General features: G+C 44.4%; 1 protein-coding gene across 1 annotated transcript in view; it reads left to right on the top strand.

Moving 5' to 3' along the window:
• SKAP2 (src kinase associated phosphoprotein 2) overlaps window positions 1-13,417 on the top strand; it is a 238,025-nt gene extending 224,608 nt beyond the window's left edge. The window contains exon 18 of the mRNA XM_049641633.1: window positions 4,086-13,417. The gene's annotated coding sequence lies outside the window, so the exon portion shown is untranslated. The remainder of the gene's footprint in view (window positions 1-4,085) is intronic.
• The last annotated feature ends 4,070 nt before the right edge of the window (window positions 13,418-17,487 follow it).

Genomic DNA, 17,487 nt, shown 5'->3' with positions numbered 1-17,487 from the left:
TAGGGCACTTTTCCAAGGTGCCAGATACTACTTAAGTATTTTGCGTCCTCCCTGTAAACCTCCACCATCTCACCCTGTGAAATGGCTATTATTATCTCCATTTCACAGCTGAGGAGTGACACAGAGAGGTTAAATAACCAGCCCAAGATCACACAGCTGGTAAGTGTCAGCATCTAAATTCAAACCTTGCCACCAAGGGGAGACTGAACTTGTCAGGGGAGGAACGAGATGGTCCACCAAGGGCTTCAGGGAGAAGAGAAGTTCAAGACAAGCATTTGCTGTGAATTTGGGGGAGGTGTGTATTTGAAGGGGACCACGGTCGCTTTGCTTGGGTCTCCAAACTTACCCGGGGGCTGGTCTTTCAATAAACGAACACTGAGTGAGCTAGAGTGGCATCTCCAGATAGATAGATCCTTCCTGGGGAAGCCAGACACCAAAATCACGCCCGTGCTTCTCCAGGGGCATTTCAAAGTAGAACATTGTGTTTGAAAAAAACTCCTTTCTATGAGGCACTTAGAGCACTTCCTAGATCGTAGGTAATTAATCCATGGAACACCCTGGGAGGAGTGGGAACAGGAGCAAGAAATATTGCCTTCCTTTGACTGATGGAGAAATTAAGCACAGAACCAGTCAAGTGCCTTTCTTGATGTGATATAGGAAGTCGGTGGAGGACGCAAGGAGACTAATTCTCCTCCTGGCTCAGCGTTTTGTCCTAACTGCTCTGCTGGGGTGGGAACGACCCCATGCACACTAGCTGACCATGAGGCTTGAACGCAGAGCCATGACCCAGATTTCCCAAGGACTAAAACATTTATTTTATCTGATGTTCAAACCCAAAAGTCCTCATGAAAAGATATTTAAAAATAAATAATCATAATCACTGCTTTCAAGTTAACCTAAGGTTACACCTCTCATTCATTCTGTCGGGGTGGTAATTTGTGTCTGTTTCCTAGAACAGTGTGAGGCACATAGTAGGTGCTTGCTAAATGGTTACTGAATAATGAGTTTCTTTGTTCACATATTTCACTTTGGTAAGATCAGTTGGAGTCCTATTTTAATGACTAGGTGAGCCTAATTTTAAAATATCAGAGTGAGGGGCGCCTGGGTGGCTCAGTCGGTTAAGAGTCCAACTTCGGCTCAGGTCATGATTTCCCGATCCGTGAGTTCGAGTCCCGTTATCAGGCCCTGTGCTGACAGCTCAGAGCCTGGATCCTGCTTAAGATCCTGTGTCTCCCTCTTTCTCTGTCTCTCCCCCGTTTGTGCTCTCTCTCTCTCTCTCTCTCAAAAAATAAACATTAGGGGCGCCTGGGTGGCTTGGTCAGTTAAGCGTCCGACTTCGGCTCAGGTCATGATCTCACGGTCCGTGAATTCGGGCCCCGCGTCGGGCTCTGTGCTGACAGCTCAGAGCCTGGAGCCTGTTTCGGATTCTGTGTCTCCCTCTCTCTGTGACCCTCCCCCGTTCATGCTCTGTCTCTCTCTGTCTCAAAAATAAATAAACGTTAAAAAATTAAAAAAAAAAATAAACATTAAAATAAAATAAAATAAAATAAAATAAAATATCAGACCGAGTGTTTGCATGTCAGTGATGATGATAATGATAGTAAATCCTGACCTATTGCCTGTGAGGTTCTACTGGGGATAATTTTTTTTCTAAACCTATGTCTCTTAAATGACTCTCTTTTTTGATTAGCCCACTGCTCTATCAGGAGGCCACCTAGAATTAAGAGTATAGTTGTAGCCATGGATTAGTATGAAATAAACTAATTCATTAGGGGTTCAACTATGCTCTGTTAGTATAGGGTTCAATTTGACCAATGGATGCTGACCTGTTTCCTGAAGAACTCTCAAGTCTGATTTGAAACCTCTCCCTAAGTTACATTTCTAAGACTAATCTGCATTATCGCTAGAACACAGTTTTCCACACCAAGGCAATCTTTGGTCTAGCCTCTACTTGAGCAGTGCCCAAGAAGTGGAGCATCAATTCAATTTCATTATATTTTGTCCTTCCTCCTCTACCTCTTCCTCTAAAAACAATCCATTTTGTGTGACATCCAAAGAGAACTGTGATAAAGGGCTATGATGATGGCAGTCATTACTATCGCCCATTGGTAACGCCCTTTCCCCTGCTTCCAAGTGCCTGGTAGGATTTCATGTCCCCATCTCTTTGCATGTGACTTGCTTTGGCCAATGAAACATGAGCAGACATGATGTGTATCGATTCCCAGCGGAAGTCTCTAAGACTTTAGGTCTTGCAGGTGCATGATTTATGTCCCCATTTCTTTGCTATGGTGACTGGCGACATTCTAGATGGCGTGCCCTGAGTGAGGACAGAATGGGATAGAGCTGCCCCACCACCTGAGAATACTCACATACCTGGGTGAGAAATAAACCTGTACCATTTTACGCCGCTGAAATTTTTGTTCGTATTGGAGTATAACCACACCCACCCTGACTGGTAAATGATATTTCAAATCATCACACTCTGGTTTTGAAAATGTAATTCCATCTCCCCAACCTCCTCGGCATCCCCACAACCCATCTCTCTCTCTCTTTCCCTTTCTTCTAGAAATTATACTCTTACTTGGCAGATGCTGTTATGATTCAAACAAATTCAATATCCAATAGTTTGGTTTTTTTTTTCTCATCAAGAGAATGATAGACCTCAGAGACTAGAGGCTTTTATCCTAGGCACCCATGGTCCTGGAGGTAAGGTTCTTCTTGTTGGAGGGCCCAGCGTGTGACTGGAGCTTTGAGCGATGCAGTGAGTGCGTCAGCCGCCCTCCATCTCCAGTGACAGCACAATGCATCTCAAGGCCAGGACTAGCAGCTGTCGTCTTCTTGTAACAGTCACACCTTGCTCATCTGTTTAAAACGGTTACCCCTCCTGCATATGAGAACGAGCTAATTCAGTAAATGTTAGAGTTTCGGTGAGCAAGAGGCCTGAATTCTAGCCACTGCCTTATGACTCTTTTCTTTTTTTTTAATTTTTTTTTTTTAACGTTTATTTATTTTTGAGACAGAGAGAGACAGAGCATGAACGGGGAGGGTCAGAGAGAGGGAGACACAGAATCTGAAGCAGGCTCCAGGCTCTGAGCAGTCAGCACAGAGCCCGACGCGGGGCTTGAACTCACGTACCGCGAGATCATGACCTGAGCCGAAGTCAGACGCTTAACCGACTGAGCCACCCAGGCGCCCCTGACTCTTTTCTAAACCCAGTTTTCTCATCTGTAAACTAGGGATGATAGGACTCATTGTCCACTACTTAAAAATTAGTATGTGTGCATTGTTTAGACCCGGTAAAAGGTGACTAGTGTGCTTCTCATGGAATACGAGCCCCTGACCAATATCTACAGCGCCTCTCCTGGAAAACCAGCTCCTGAACAAGGCAAGAAGATCTGTTTTGAGCAATTTGGGTCATCTGATCAAACAAGTCTCTACTAAATCACTGTTTTAAATATTACTAGACTTTTTTTTTTTTTTTGGAGCAGTTTTAGATTTACAGAAAAACTGAGAAGTACAGGGAGTTCCCTCAAACCCCATCTTCCCCTGCGCAGTTTTTCCTGTGATTCACATCTTGCATCAGTGTGGTGCTTTTGTTGTAATTGATAAACCAATATTGACACGATATTATTAACGAGAGTCCATAGTTTGTATTAGAGTTCTCTCTGTGTTCCATGGTTCTATGGGTTTTGACAAATGCATGCTGTCATGTATCCACTGCTGTGTGTTTCACTGCCCTAAATATCTCCTGTACTCACCCTATTCATTCCTCCCTCTGCCCCCCAAACCCCTGGCAACCCCTGACCTTTTCACCATACCTATAGTTTTGCTCTATCCAGGATGTCACATAGCTGGACTATTACAATATTTAGGCTTTTCACACGGGTTTCTTTCACTTAATAATAGGTATTTAAAGTTGCTTCATGTGTTTTCGCGGCTTGATAGCTCCTTTCTTCTTATTTCTAAATAGTATTCTGTTGTGTGGAGGTACCTTAGTTTGTTTATTCATTTACACCGAAGGGCATCTTAGTTGCTTCCAATTTTTGGCAAACTTTAATAAAGCTGCTATAAACATCTGTGTGCAGGTTTTCGTGTGGACACAAGTTTTCAGCTTATTTGGGGAGAGACCAAGGAGGACAACTCCTGGATCATATGGTAAGAGTATGTTTAATTTTTTAAGGAAGTATCAGACTTCCTTAAAGGAAGTACCACTTCCACATCCAAAGTGGCTATACCATTTGCTATGAATGAGAGTTTCTATTGCACCGTATCCTTATCAACATTTGATGTTGTCAATACTCTGGATTTTAGCCATTTTAATAGGTGTGCAATTATATCTCACTGTTGTTTTAACTTAGAATTCCCTCAAGATACATGATATTGAACGTATTTTCATATACTTACTTGCCATTTTTTATCTTCTTTGGTGAGGTGTCTGTTCCTATTTTTTTGCCCACTTCTTAATTGAGTTACTTGTTTTCTTATTGTTGAGCTTTAAGGGTCCTTTCCATATTCTGGATACAAGTCTTTATAAGATATGTGTTTTGCAAAAATTTTCTCCTGGTTTGTGCCTTTTTTTTCCCACTTTCTTTATAGTGCCTTTAACAGAGCAGAAGTTTTTAACTTTAATTAAATTTAACTGATCAAGCTTTTCTTTCGTGGATCATGTTTTTAGTACTGTATCTAAAAACTCATTGCCAAACCCAAGGTCACCTAGATTTTTTTTCCCCTACGTTATCTTCTAGAAGTGTCATAGTTTTGTATTTTACTTTTAAGTCTCTACTCCATTTAGAATTACTTTTTGTGAAGAATGGAAGGTCAGTGCTTAAATTCATTTTTAAAAAAAATAAAATGTGTTGTTCAGGTCGGACTATTTTATTGAGTACTGGATCCCATACTTTCCGCTGACAAAACACAGCAGAATGAGGAAATATTTATTTCTTCATGAGGGACCCTTCCCTTCCTAGCCAAGTAGAAGCCTGGGGTCTTAAAATGGTAAACTAGTCTGTGTGGCCCAAATTTTTGTATTTCACTTGACATTAAGATAGTGACCGGCTATCTTAACTGGAAATTAAGAAAGGGACCAGCAACACACCTCAGCCTCAATTTCTCTACCTAGTGACCACAGAGTCACCATTCTCATACCTCAGTGCTTAATGCTAGGGACCCAGGAAGCCAATGTGCTAAGATACCCTAATCCACTTGCTGTGGACCAGACATAGTGCAACTTGATCAGAGAAACACCTTCCAGATTCCAGGAGGCAAATCTTCATGTTTTGATTTGTTATGGATAGGTTTTTTGTGTTTTTTTTTTTAACTTTTTTTTTAATGTTTATTTACTTTTGACAGAGAGGGAGACAGAGCATGAACAGGGGAGGGGCAGAGAGAGAGGGAGACAGAATCCGAGGCAGGCTCCAGGCTCTGAGCTGTCAGCACAGAGCCCGTCGCGGGGCTCGAACTCACAAACCATGAGATCATGACCTGAGCCGAAGTCGGTTGCTCAACCGACTGAGCCACCCAGGTGCCCCTGGATAGGTTTTTAAAGTAAGCTATTTGAAGCACCCCTGTCCAGAGTGTAACAGCAAATCTAACAAATAAGTTCCCAGAATTGGTCTTGTCTACACCTGTACTTTTCTGCCTGGCAGGTACTCAGCTTGCCAGGTAACAGGGTGACCCGGAACAGCTCTCTCGTTTCCATCAGTACTGCCTCTCCCTGGGGCCGGCTTCTCTTTCCTGGCACTTGGTTCCAGGATGGCCTGCTCGCTTTGCTTCAGTGCTCTCTGAAGAGCTAGTGTTGAAAATAGCCAGTGTTGCTGTACTTCATGTACACCCACGGGCTCATTTGCTGAAGTTTTCAAACTTGCAGGCCATTTGACACATGCACCAGGAAGCCTGATGACCCACCTCTGGGTTGCCCGTATCGACATAGACTCACCCTCTCACCGGGGCATTCTCTCCTGAAATTCCCTGTTCCTGGGACTAAAGCACCTTTTTGAAACATCAAAGTCAAAACTCCTTATCCCCATGATCTGACCTGAAAACCAATGCCCATCCAAGCATCTCGCTCTGTAAAACAGGACTAATAAATGCCCACAAGGCTGATGCTTTGGGTAATATGACGGGAAAGTGTTTGGAGTTCTTCAGAGGAAAAAGGATATTTAGGGGCTAAATTGCATTACAGTCAACGGAATAAGAGCAGAGTTTTTAAATTGCAAGATCTGGTGACAGTTTCTCGAGTGAAACTAGTTGTTAGAGCACATGAATTTCAATTTCCAGGTCAAACATGCCCAAGCTGTTCTGCAGGAGTTTATGGCAGGCTTCTGATGTAAGTTCTGTGATTTGATTTTATTGGTTTCTGGCATTGGGTCCTGTATTATGAGCATAGTATGAGCATATTATGAGCATACCTATAAAACGTACTTGGGAGTTATTCTTTTCCTTTGAAGAATATGATACTGAAACAAGTTTTTAATAAAGTGTTTTGAAAAGGCAACAGGCTGAAAAAAAGCTGGGCAAAGAGTCAAGCTAGTAATGAACTGAATGTGTCTCTAATTATGTTGAATTTACAAGTAATAGAATAAGGCAGGGTTGGCAATTACTTTTGAGTGAAATTGTGTGCCTGAAGGAAGAAAAAGCTTCCCTTAAAGTTAGGGAAAATGAAAAAAAGTGCTGTATCATTACATTTTATTTGAAATATCTTTCAATTTAGACCTCCAAAGGTGTAATCGGTTCAAAAACAGATTCCCAATAAACATTTTGTCGAAACGGATGGTTTTCTGAAACCTAAGTTTGGTTTTGATCTTTTTTTTTTTTTCACACGTGAAGCCTTGAGTATGGACATCTCCTTGCTATGTAGTCTTAAAGCCCATGGATTTTCAAGGTGGTGCCCCAAAGTAAGATTCAGAAAGTGATTAGAAAACGCTCGATAGAATGCTCACACACTACGCTGGAAAACTCAAGACTTAAACGAATTCGAGCTTTCCGATAAAACAACTTAAGTGGATGTATAAATAATTCATCTGATGCCCACAGAACTGCCTCAGCATCATTTGTCTCTAATAAGCCAAATCCACAAATGAATAGGGCGCTGGCTGGCATCGGGGCTCGTGTCTCTCACCATGTGACTCCGAATCGGACCCCATCTTAACCAGAGAACGATCCATCATTTGAGCAGGTAACAGGCTAGAGCAGGGAAGCCCTGGGGATACGGGGTTTGCCTTCCCAGAATCACGCCATTCTCGCAGCGAGCTCAGGTCCTGTGTCTGCAGGTGCCAGCTGAGGTTCTGGGTGGCAGGACAACTGTGGGCCAGGACCCCTGAGGCCAACAGCTTTCTGCTTCAAGCAATTCGTTCTCTGTTGTTTAAATGCACACTCTGTGGTCCTGAGAGCCTTCCATTTCATTCCCACAATACCGCACCAGGTTGGTATTATTATCCTTGTCCCTGTTTCGTGGGTAAGGAAAGCAGGATTTAGAAAGGTGTAGCATCTTATGCAATGGCCTGCGGCTAGCCCATGGCAGAGCCAGACTTCAATTTAAACAGTCTGGGTTTCTAACTGCTAGACTATGTGGGGATACTAGTGTCCTCCTAAGATGCCCAAGCTTAGAGACGTGTTCTGGAAGGTCGATGGGCACAGGAGTCAAGCAGCTTCACGGGTAAACTGAAAGGCAGAGAATTCAGTGGCTTAGTAGGATCACAAACGTAGTAAGTCAAGGGCGAGTTGGAGATCATTTGGGGGGAGCCGGCTTCCCAGGTGGAACAGCTGCTTCACGCGTGTGGGGCTGGTGTGTGACATGCACACGAGTGACCTCGCCAGAAGCAGGCATCACAGCGGAGGTTCCCATCTTGCTCTGTTCCCCAAGCACCTCCCTCCTGGGATTGGGCCTCGGCTTCCTCATCTATCATCTGAAGGGAGATAGATTTTCAAGTCTTGCGTTCCGTTTCATCCCTCGAATTCGATAGCCACGGCAGCCAGGAAGGATGCTCCAATATGGAGGCAATCATACTTCACCCTGCTGGATACGGGGCTCTAGTGGTGTGACCCCGGTAGAAAGCTTACAGAGTGGTGGCACTGGTTTGTCTCCCGTCCCCATTCTCTGCCGACAGGCAAACATGACCTCCTCTCCTCCCCCCCCTCCCCCTGCCGCCCACTCCCAATGATAAAAGGACTTGGGGAGGCTTAAACTAAAGTATTATGGCTTTTCTCTAACTGCTCACTACCATCTTGGGCGAAATTTGTGCTTATACGTGAATGACTCTATACTCTTTTATCCTTCCCTGGAGCCATTTCATCCACCAGATTATGAGTCCTTGACTTAGGAAGTGAGATTTTACCTTTAACGTCCTAGAAAATCGCTGTAAGATATGTCACAAGGATGAAACAAAGTCATTTTTACCTGGGGCTTTGATAACCCTTTTAGTCAGATGCTTTTGCATCAGGTATAATCCTGGGCGAATTTACTCTTCCAGGAGTTAATGCATTTAACAACGACGCATTATGGCCAACGCCACTGCCTGTCAGGTGTTTAACATCAGGATCATAAAGAACCTGTCTGCTCCAAGTCTGCTTTATCTCTCATCTCCTCCTGGCAGATTGGCATTTGCCTCTGTTTTCTCAATCTGTGGATAAAAGACCAGAGGGATTGCTTCAGGATTTGGACTTCTGCATAGAACTGCATCAGCGTCACCAGCCCTAAGACATCCTTTATTTCCTTACCAAAATCCAATGCAATTTGTATTCTGATCTCAAAGATCCCATTCGAAGTGACCTGTAGGATGACCCCTTAAAATAACCGACACGCCAGACCGCAGATCCCCATAGAGGCAGGGTCATTGTTTGTCTCTTGATATATTCAGCGGTCTGCTTTCTAATGTTTATGTGTCCCCAAATAGTTTTATGATATATCGTCATTCTTATCTTCGGCATTCTGATGCCTGTTTTCTTTACTTTATCTGTTAAGCAGAAGTATATTTCGTGTTCAAAGCGATACATCATAAAGGTAGAAAAAGGTGAACCCTTTGATATATTACAAGTCTCTCATAGCATGAAATAACTATTGCCTATTATTTTACTCCTGACGTTTTTATTTTTAAGGGAATTTCACTTGATTTGTGGTGCTGACACCTCTGATATGTTGTTTCCAGTGACCTTACATCCAAAATCAGTAGCGTGTGACATTTGATGGCCCAGATAAAAAACATTAATGGTGGAAGAGAGGGTTTATTTTCCTGGTCATAAATTAAGTTTAAATAACTCTGAATTTATTTTAAACTCTCCAGTACTTTTTACTGTCCAAGCAATAAATGTATTTATTACTGGGGGCCTACCTGGGTTTCCAACACAGAGCCCGGCTGCTTTGATTCCTTTCCTTCTCCCTCACAGAAAGCTCATCTCACCTGGAAAGGCCGATTGGCACAAACCATTCTCTAATTTCCACCAGCAGGGATCAGAGAGAGGGCTGCTTATCGGAGGGGTAAACCAAAAACGTTTTTGTTGCCGATCAGCTTAAGAAAAGGGGGAGTTCATAAAATACTCGCTGATGCGGGTAATCCAGTTCTGAACGAATTCTGTTCCGGAATTAGAAGTAGAGACCCAGGCGGGAGCAGTCACGGCCCGGTCCCTCTACAGCCTCGTGTAAGGGCTTATGTTCCGTCCTGATGTAACTTTCACAGAAGGGGAAGCCCATTTCCTCATTTTGATCTTTACAACTTTCCATCTTTATGTGTGTGTTTTTTGGTACGCACTCGCGAGATGTATCGTAAAATTGTGTGGAGGATTTCTCAGTAGAAAACATTTTATGATTTAAAATTTTCTATCTGTATGTTTGAAAATTGCCTTGTATATTTTTTATTGAGATATAATTCACATACCATAAAATTCGCCATTTTAAAGCGCACAGTTCAGTGGTTTTTAGTATATTCACAAGGTTGTGGAACCGTCACCACTGTCTAATCCCAAAACGTTTTCAGCACCTGAAAAAGAACCTCCTGTACCTGTTAGCAGCCACTCAGCACTCCTTCCTTTGCCTGGCCTCTGGCAACCACTAATCTACCTTCTGAGTCTATGGATTTGCCTCTTCTGGACACTTCATAGAAATGGAATCACAGGGGCGCCTGGGTGGCTCAGTCGGTTAAGCGTCTGACTTCGGCTCGGGTCATTATCTCGTGGTTTGTGAGTCAGGCTCCGTGCTGACAGCTTGGAGCCTGGAGCCTGATTCGGATTCTGTGTCTCCTCCTCTCTCTGTCCCTCCCGTGATCATGCTCTGTCTCTCTCTGTCTCTCAGTAATAAATAAACGTTAAAAAAAAATTAAGAAAAAAAGAAATGGAATCATACAATATGTGACTTTTTGAATATGGCTTTTTTAAAAAGTGTTTATTTATTTATTTTGAGAGAGAGAGAGCGCAAGCGAGGGAGGGACAGAACCGAAGCAGGCTCCAGGCTCCGGGCTGTCAGCACAGAGCCCAATGTGGGGCTCGAACCCATCAGCCACGAGGTCATGACCTGAGCCGAAGTCGGATGCTTAACTGAGCCACCCGGGGGGTCCCTGAATATGGCTTTTTTTAGTTAGCATGTTTCCAAGATTCATCCATGTTGTGGCCTGTACCAGCACTCATTCCTTTTTGTAGCTGAATAATATCCCATTATATGGTTATACTACATTTTACTTATCTGTTCATCAGTGGATGGTTTTTTATTTAAAATTCCTGTCAAAAGTTGCCTTATACTTAATTCCTTGAGTATTGGTCCTGTTTGGGATATTTAAAAAGTTCAACCTTCGAAAAAAATGCTATAAAGTATACGCTATTTTAATATCTTCGGTAATAACAATCACACATCACTTGTTGATTATGTATGAATTTGATCTGGCCACAAAATGGGAGGAAAGTAGTCTAAGCAGCTCTTAATTATATGAGTAGGGTAGTAAGACAATAAGTCATTTACTAAATCAAAATTCACATTTAAAGATTACATGTGGTTCTTGAATATATGGAATGCTGTTTAAATGGCTTTTCACAAAAAGCGGCCACCTGATCCCTCTTGGGACCTCAGGACACTTTTCCTTGGAGTACAGCGACATCCCATACATGTTTATCCTTCACTGGACTGGAAATTCTTTGTAGGCAGGAGCTGTATCTGCTTCATTTTTACCTCCAGAGCCCCAACAAAATGCTTTGTGGGTACAAGGCACTCAGAAAGCAAAAACTTGATGAATTAAACTGTACGCTCTTTTGCTCTCTGTGCTCAGTGAGAAAAAAAGAAGAGACTTCCAGAAAGCATTCTGATCATTGCCAGTTGGCTTCCCTTTACCATTTATGTAGAGAGAAGTAAACAGTTCACACTTGTGTGGCTTGATAAACGTCCACAGAGTGAAGACACCTGTGTGACCACCACCCAGGTCAAAAACCAGCCCCTGCACCCCCCCGCCCCCGCCAGCCCTTCTCTCCAAAAGCAACCACTATCCTCACTTGTAACACCATAGGTGATTTTGAACTTTACATAAATGGACCTTTCTCTTGTGCTCATGACATCTTCAAAATAAGGATAAAATCAAAGTTGGCAGACTTATAAATAAGCATATGCATGAAATACAATCTTTAGATTCTAGGCAGCAAAGACTGAACTAATCTAAAGGGCAGAACACAATGCCCATTTTCACTTCTGACTATACTGAATTTAAAAAAAAAAAAATCTCGGGGCACCTGGGTGGCTTGGTCGGTTAAGCGTCCGACTTCGGCTCAGGTCATGATCTCACGGTCCATGAGTTCGAGCCCCGCGTCGGGCTCTGTGCTGACAGCTCAGAGCCTGGAGCCTGTTTCAGATTCTGTGTCTCCCTCTCTCTCTGCTCCTCCCCTGTTCATGCTCTGTCTCTCTCTGTCTCAAAAATAAATAAAGGTTAAAAAAAATTAAAAAAAAAAAAATCTCTCATGATTTCTTACGTTTTAATGATCATTCATTAAACTGCTTAACCTGCGCATAGAAAAGTGTGAAGTAAGCCATGTTTGCCCATTTCCTTTCACCTTGGATATTTCTACTTGCATCCCTTCCTTCTCTCAAGGACTTTGTCTTTGTCTGGGCCACTGTCACCAAAATACCATAGACTGAGTGGGTGGCTTGGAAACAACAAGTATTTGTTTCTCACAGTTCTGGAAGCTGCAAAGTCCGAGATCAGGGGACCTGCATATTCAATGTCTAGTGAGGGTCTGCTTCCTAGTTCATAGACAGATGGTGGGTGGTCTTCTCACTGTGCTCTCAAAGGGAAGAAGGGGTAAAGGAGGCTTTATAAGGGGACCAACCAATTCTATTCACAAGAGCTCTTCGCTCACAATCTAATCAATTCCTCAAAGCCCCACCTTTAAATGCCATAGTTTCAGCGTATGAATTTGGGGGAAACACAAATATTCAGTCTATAGTAGACTCCTTCCTAGTTCCATTCCTTGGAAATCATTGTAAAGGGTAAACTGATCAAACAGCAGTGTTCAATAACAACTATATTGGCCACCTCTTCCTAGCAGATCTCTCAGTATTTGAAAGGACGCACATCCTCAGGAGGACTAGAATTTGGGATGGTGTTGCTGTAAGCCTGGGTGTCCTGAGAACAGGGAGCTCAGAGGAATAAGCATCCGAGTTCAGCAAATCTTTTGACAAAGTCTATCCTGTTATCCTTGAGGACCAGAGGGAGAAATGTGTGACTGGCAGAATAACAGCCTGACACTGAACGGGGAAGTAAAACTAATTCACCAGATGACAGAATTATGACGCAAAAAGGTCTTGACGGTCTGGAGCGATAGCCTCAAACTCACTGAATTTAATGGTGATAAACATAAGGTTCTGTTATCGAGATAAATAACTAATGACACACCTACAGGATGAGAGAGGCTGACTGACATCCATTCGGGTGTAAAAATAAGTCCCAAGGATTTCAGTTGATTATAAAGGCAACATGATGTGACTGCCAACATACTACTTTAATCACAGGAGATGATGAGGCCACTGTTCCTCTTTTTTTCTGCCATAGTCAGAAGCATCTGGTGTATTTTATTTGCTTTCGAGCATCACATTTAAAAAGGAAGATGGTAAAACTCGCGAGGGTTGAGGAAGGAGGAAAGGGTAATAAATGGCGGGGAAGCCCGGGGAAGATACCAGGAATGATGGGAGGGGATGGGCATTCATAGTCCCAGGGGGTCTACAGCTCTCTCACATCTGAAGGGAGGTGAGAGGTAGCACAGAGGGGAGCTGCTAACTTAGGTGTGACCTCAGAAGGCATCTGACCTTTTTGCAAGTTGTGAATGGGCTGGGACCAGATGATCACTAAGTTCATTCCAGGAAAAAAAAGCTATGAGTGTTATGCCCCGTAGAAACCAGAGATGTATGTGGTTCAGTCGTAGAGTAGTGTCCCACTCAAGAATAGTTTGGCAACCAGACTTCATTAAAAACCAATGCGGGTGAAAACTTAACTTTTCTCAAAGGACACTCTATTTACCCCTCACTCATTGTGATCCAGCCACCTCCCGCTCCTCTGCTACCTTAATCCTTCTAAAAGCCCCCAGAAGAGAACTAGCATTTGTCAAACACTTGAGACATGCCGGATCACTTTTACACGTAGGGTCTCATTTAATTTTCCCAGGAACCCTGCAAAAGATACATGATGAAGACGATGATGATTTTATGTGTGAGAAAAGGCCTCTCAGAAAGCATCATTGGCCCAAGGTCACGGCTGGTCAGGGAAGTCCGGGATTCGAATGGAGGCCTTTCTCTCCCCGTGGCAGCAGCCTCACAGAGCTTAGCTGCGTTTGTCTGAAGTCAGCCTGTCCTGTCGGCCACGGCTGACAGATCTGGCTCCGTGCTTCCGGCCTGGCTTTCGATCTAGGGACAGAGAAACAGGCTGATGTCATGTGGCAGCGTGTTTTTTCCTAAGAGAACCTTTCCCCTGTTCTCTAGTTTGCCCTTCCGTGTCAGTATTCCTCTGCTTCCGGCCTTCTCAATGTCCAAAGTGCAGATGAGCCCTTCTCATACTCACCGAGAAACGCAGTGTAGAGTGAGCTGAGCCAAAGAACAAGGACTCCGGGTGACAATTTCGCATTTTCTTTAGACCGCTGCCAACGCCAGATGCTTGACCCGCCCCTAGTTCGCTCGTCTTTCAGGTACGTGGCTAGCTCTTCAGTCTCACAAAGCCCTCTCCAGAGTCAACCAGAGACATAGGAGGTGTTTTCAGTTAATTATATCATGGCGGATAAGGCGTGCTTCAGGGGGTAGGACAGTAGGCTCCAGGGCATGTTGGCCCTAGTTGAGTCATAAGGCGACGCTCCTACGTGCAAAAGAAGATTGGCTGTCCACACGCAGTGCCTAGTTCCGTGCCAACAAATGTGTCTCCAATGAATAAGTGAATGAATGAAGGCATGCTGAGTGTCCTGCTCGGCCAACTCCCACCTGTCAGTGAGGCAGGCTGGGAAAGCTGCCGCTTCCTGCCAGCCTGAGTCTGTGGTGGCTCGAGAAAGTTCTGATTTTTGAGAGTCAAGGAGGAGGCACATTGTACAGGCATAGTAACCGTGTCCTCTTGTTCCTGAAATAACTTATTAACGGGGCAAAGTTGGTCCCAGTTTGTGCAAAAAAAAAAAAGAAGGAAAGAGAAAAAAAAAAAGAAAATTCGATTCTACAGACCAGATCTCATCAGAGTCAGACTGAGGACAGCTTTGAAAAGTCTTTTAAGCACACCACGTATGGAGAATTCTGAAGAGCCACATCCATTTTCTTGTACCCATTTGATCCAGAGGAGAAAAGCCGTGCAAAGCATGCGTGGCAGAGGAAAATGGGTAATGGGGCAAGAAAACCCTATACAGTAAGAAGAAAAAGTCTGACCTTTTAGTGTCTTTATGGAAGAGGCGGTTCGGGTCACTCTGTCTCGGTGAAGGACAAAGCTTCAGGGAAGAAAGTTGACCTTCCCATGCCTGGGGCTGAATCTAGAGCTGAGCACTGTGGTGAGTTCCAGCGGGAGGGTCCCTCCCGTGCTGGAAGGCAACATCTCACTAGTGTGGGGCACTGATAAGGATTTGATAAGCTCTTTCATTCATTACTGATGGATGCCTTCCAGAAGATCTCCACAGACACAACACCTCGGCCAATTATGTGAAGCCCTTTCCCCCCCTGCTCTTCATCATTTACCCCAACACCCTTTCACTGCCAGGAATTCATGCTTTGTCAGTGGTCACCGACACTTCTGATTTTACTTGGAGGCTTGGGAGGGTTGGGAAGTGAAGGAGGAAAGAAGGAAGCCCTGGAGTTCGGTTGTCTCTTGCCTTTTCAGCAGGACCGCCTGGTTGCTCACAGCCAGTAATGGTGAGCAAAAGGCTGTGAAAACCAGACCCCCCCCCCAACCCCATTTCAGACCCTCTCCCATCACCGACTAATTGATTAACCAAGGTTTCGTGAAGAGAATGATTTGATGAGGGTAATTTATAGAGATGGTATCTTTTGTCATCATTTGTCTTTGAAAACATAGAAGAAAACTACTTTCAAGAGGACATAGCCCGCCAACATGAGCAATGGCGGACGGGGCATCATCAGTTACAGCAGACTGCTCAATTTTGTACCTTTTCAGCCAGTCAAATATCCAATAACCACGAAGGGAGGGGAAAAAAAAAAAACCCCACATCTTCACTTTCTGTGTTTTAAACTTTTCCAGCACTGGCTTATGAAAATATTTGGGGTTGTTCACTGCTCTGCTCTCTGTAGCATAAACATTTATTTAAATGGGGCTGTCTCTAGTAATGAAGAATGAAGGAAAAACAATGGTCTGATTTTGACAAATTAACTTGTGATTTGGAGAGTCAGTGAAGCAGGGAAGAGACATTCCTAACTATACTAATTAAATGAGCTTGCAACATTTATTTTAATGCAATGGAACCAGCCATATGAAGATGAACATTTTAATTTATTTTGCAGTGACATTATGAAAAATCTCACTGCTGCAGATTATCTACAAAAACAAATCTCATCAGCATCTAGGTTTGTGCAGGAAATTTCCATCTTTCACACGAGCCTGACCTTCCCCAGTGGAAGCAAGTACGAACGAGCTAAGTTACTTGAAAAGTTTTTCTGAAGGTTGTCTTTCCACTGAGGCCGGGCTTTATGTTCAAATGACTTCTGTGCCAAACACATCCATTTTTCATGGTGTGGCGTAGATGAAAAATTCCGAATCCATTCTACGGGGAATGCAAATATAGCTCATTAGTTCTAAAACATTTTTCATGAAAGACTGCAGAGTATTCGCCAGCAGATGAGGCTGCATAGTGCCAGCCAAGAATGAACACCACATGTCCCACTAATTGTTTTTTAAAGTTGTTCCTTTCCTCTCTGGCACCCAGTAGCTATTGAAAATAGGAAACAATATGAAAAATGGAGGGGGAGCCTCGCTTACTTTGACATTATTCTGTACTTGGTATCTTGTCTTTTTTCCCCCCCTCCCTCTCTCTCTCTATGCAGCTGTATTCTAAAAGGAAAAGACACGGTTTTGTGGATGACTGAAGCATTTCTGCTTCTCCTAGAGACACATAGAGTGCATGTTGGCTGGAGAGTCAACTATTACCTGAAGGCAAGTTCTCTGGAGCCTTCTTCAGTGCCACAGGCTCAGAGGGTGGGCTGGCTGATATAGCACCAGGCAGACAAAATGGCCTCCTTCCAGAGAGGGGGTGGGTCGGCTGCTGGCTCCTGGCCACCACCTCAGCCAGCTTTAAGGAAGTCACACAGTCCAGAGATGTCTTCCAGACTGACATTCCCACTGGAGCTCTGCCAAGGAACCTCAGAGAAGAGCCGACCACCTCCCTTTCCCAGCCAGCACTGTCTTCTGGCTACGGTTGGAGGCCTGATGGGCACAAACCCCTCTTAATGCAGATCGTTTCCCTCACCCCCGCCCCCACCCATTGTTTCTCACCTGGGGGGCCTAAGATGGTCTAGCTGGACCACACTGCTCTGGGTAAACTTCAGTTCCCTGTGGGGGCTCTCTCTTCCTACCCACTCACCACAGAGGCTGTAAAGGAGGAGAGGCCACACCCTCCTGGAGTTTGGGCCAGTCCTCTTCAAGTGCGCTCAGCGCACACCAGTGCCCTTCACGGGGTCTACACTCACCGACAGGTGCTGAGCTCTCCAGCGTCCAGTTCCCAGCCTGCCAGAGCCTCCCAGCCTCGCTCCTTTTGCAACGTCCCTCTGAGCTCTTCCTTCTGCCCTGGGTGTAGGAAGCAGCTGAGAACGCATTCCTCACCCCAGCACAGCCTCTGCCCTTGGCGTTTACAGGACTAGTGGCCACTGGCCCAGCAAACACACACGGCCTGAGGGGGAGGCGGGGTCCACCTGGGGAAGAAGGGTTTATGCTCCACCCTGACCACAATAACTTCAGCAGGGTCTCAAACCCCTATGCCGCCCACAAGCATCGTGCAGTTACCTGGGCAGCTCCTTGGTCCCCTAAAGGGCCCAGAGCAGTCTGGATTCTGTCT

The sequence above is a fragment of the Panthera uncia genome, chromosome A2 (genome assembly GCF_023721935.1).
Source record: "Panthera uncia isolate 11264 chromosome A2, Puncia_PCG_1.0, whole genome shotgun sequence".
NCBI lineage: Eukaryota > Metazoa > Chordata > Mammalia > Carnivora > Felidae > Panthera > Panthera uncia.
The sequence above is the reverse complement of the archived record's forward strand: the minus strand, read 5'-3'. Positions and strand labels throughout refer to the sequence as shown.